This window comes from Anser anser (genome assembly GCF_964211835.1).
Source record: "Anser anser genome assembly, contig: HAP1_SCAFFOLD_145, whole genome shotgun sequence".
NCBI lineage: Eukaryota > Metazoa > Chordata > Aves > Anseriformes > Anatidae > Anser > Anser anser.
The window spans coordinates 165078-167500 of NW_028153572.1; the positions used below are offsets into that span (position 1 = coordinate 165078).

General features: G+C 52.5%; 1 long non-coding RNA gene across 1 annotated transcript; it reads right to left on the reverse strand.

Moving 5' to 3' along the window:
- Positions 1-201: 201 nt before the first annotated feature.
- LOC310891902 lies at positions 202-910 on the reverse strand. The gene is made up of 2 exons (XR_014577774.1): positions 811-910; positions 202-666 (listed from the first exon to the last, which is right to left on the reverse strand). It is a non-coding gene; the product is annotated as an uncharacterized lncRNA (long non-coding RNA).
- Between the last annotated feature and the right edge of the window lie 1513 nt (positions 911-2423).

Below are 2423 nucleotides of genomic sequence, written 5' to 3' on the forward strand. Positions count from 1 at the left end.
TGTGCTTTGCATTCCCTGGCCCTCATTTTTGTTTTTCTTCCCCCTCCCCCCCCCCCAACCCCCCCCCCCCCCGCCCCCCCCCCCCGCCATGCTTTCCTTTGTTTTGCTTTGCTTTGTGTTCCTGGCTCTGCTATGCATTTCTTTGTGCTGTTTTGCTCTGCTTTGCTTTGCCTTGCTCTGCTTTGCCTTTCCTGGCCATGCTTTGCTTTGCTTTTTCTGGCCCTACTTTGCTTTGGTTTTTTTGTTTGTTCGGTTCTTTTTTTTTTACCCTTTTTCCTTTGTTTTTTTCTGGCCGTGCTTTGCTTTTCCTTATGCCACTTTCTTTTCCCTAGCGGGGCTTTGCTTTGCCTTGCTCTGCTTTCCTCCGCATTGCTCTGCTCTGCTCTGCTTTGCTGCTCTAGGCTTCTTTTGCAGACCGTCCCACCGATTTTGCCGACGAGTCGATCGGTGTATTTAGAAACACGTAAACCCTCAGACGCACACCTTGACCTCCCCCCACCTCGGCGACTGTCCCCTCGGAACTGGCGGACGAGGGGACAGGGATCTGGCCACCGGGCCGGGTCTATTCTGTGGCCCCCGCTGTCCGGCGAGCCGCCAGGTGGGCCCCGTTGCTATTCGTCTGGGGAGGGTGGGGGTTGCGAACGACGCTAAGTAACTACGTGATTCCTAAAAGTAAAGGGGGAAACAGACAACGATTATTATTATTATTACTACTACTCTTTTTATTATGTTTTCGTTATATATATATTTACTCTTATTTAGTACTTTCTTTTGTAATAACTCTTAAGTAGTATATATAATATTATATACCTATGGATCGTTTATGTAACGATAAAAAGCTAAAGCAAACCGGCCGGGCAGCCAGCCACACCGAGTCGCACAGGTGGCGAGCTGCTCGTGACCGAGCGGGAGCCTCTTATGTCAGAGCGGCCGGCGGCCGGAAGCAACCGGGGGCCGCTGCCACACCCTCGCCTTCTTGAACGCCCGCCTCCCCGTTACCCGGCAACGGGCCCCTCCCTATTCGTCTGGGGCGGGTGGGGGGTGCGATTTCGGACGACACTAAGGAACTACACGTTTCGTATTCACAGCGCTGTTTTTCTTTGCTTTGCTTTTCCTGGCCCTGCTTTGCTTTGCTTTGCATTCGTGGCACCGCTTTGTTTTTCCCGGCCCTGTTTTGCTTTGTTTTTACTGACCCCGATTCCTTTTGCTTTTCCTGGCCCTGCCTGACTTTTCTTTGCCCGATAAGGCTTTCTTTTTCCTCGCAGGGTTTGCTTTGCTTTGCCTTGCTCTGCTTTGCCTTCCCTGGCCCTGCTACGTTTTGCTTCTTCCGGCCACGCTTTCCTTTGCTTAGCTTTGCTTCGTATTCCTGGCGCCGCTTTGCTTTTTCTTCTCTGCTTTGCTTTGCTTCTCCTACCCCTGCTGTGCTTCGCCTCGCCTCAAAGTCCTTTGCTTTGCCTTTCCTGGCCCTGCTTTGCTTTTCCTCACGCTACTTTGCTTTGCCTTGGTCTGCTTTGCTTTTCCTTGCCGTGCTTTGTTTTGTTTTGCTCTGCTTTGTATTCACCGCATCGCCTTGCTTTCCTTGGTCCTGCATTTTTTTTTTTTTTTTTTTTCTCTGTCCCTCTTTGTTTAGCTTTCCCTGGACCTGCTTTGCTTTGCTTTGCGTTCGCGGCACCTCTTTGCTTTTCGCGGACCTCCTTTGCTTGGGTTTTTCTCGCCCTTCTTTGTTTTGCTTTTCCCGGCCCTGCCTTGCTTTGTTTGGCTTTATTTCGTATTCATGACGCCTCTTTTCTTTTCCTGGACCTCCTTTGCTTGGGTTTTTCTCGCCCTTCTTTGTTTTGCTTTTCCTGGCCCTGCTTTGCTCTGTTTGGCTTTACTTTGTGTTCAGGACGCCGCTTTTCTTTTCCTGGACCTCCTTTGCTTTGGTTTCTCTCGCCCCCTGCTTCGTTTTGCTTTTCCTGGCCCTCCTTGACTTTGCTTTTCTTCGTTCCGCTTTCTTTCCCCTAGCGGGGCTTTGCTCTGTCTCGCTCCGCTTTCCTCTGCAACGCTCTGCTCTGCTTTGCTGCGCTAGGCTTCCTTTGCGGACCGTCCCGCCGATTTTGCCGACGAGTCGATCGGTGTGTATTTACGAACGCATAAACCCTCGGACGACGTGCACCTTGGCCTCCCCGTAGCCCGGTGACTGTCCCCTCGGAACCGGAGGGTGGGGGCAGGAGGGCTGGCCACCCGGCACCGTCTGTTCCGCATTCCCCGCCGCTCTCTGGCGAGCGCGAGCCTCCAGGTGGGTCCCGCTGCTGCTATTCGGCTGGGAACGGTGTCGGGTGAGGTTTTCGAGGACGCTAAGCGACATCACGCGATTCCCCAAAGGACAAAAACTACCGCTTTGCTTTTCCCCTGTGCTGCTTTGCTTTGTTTTGCCTTGCTCT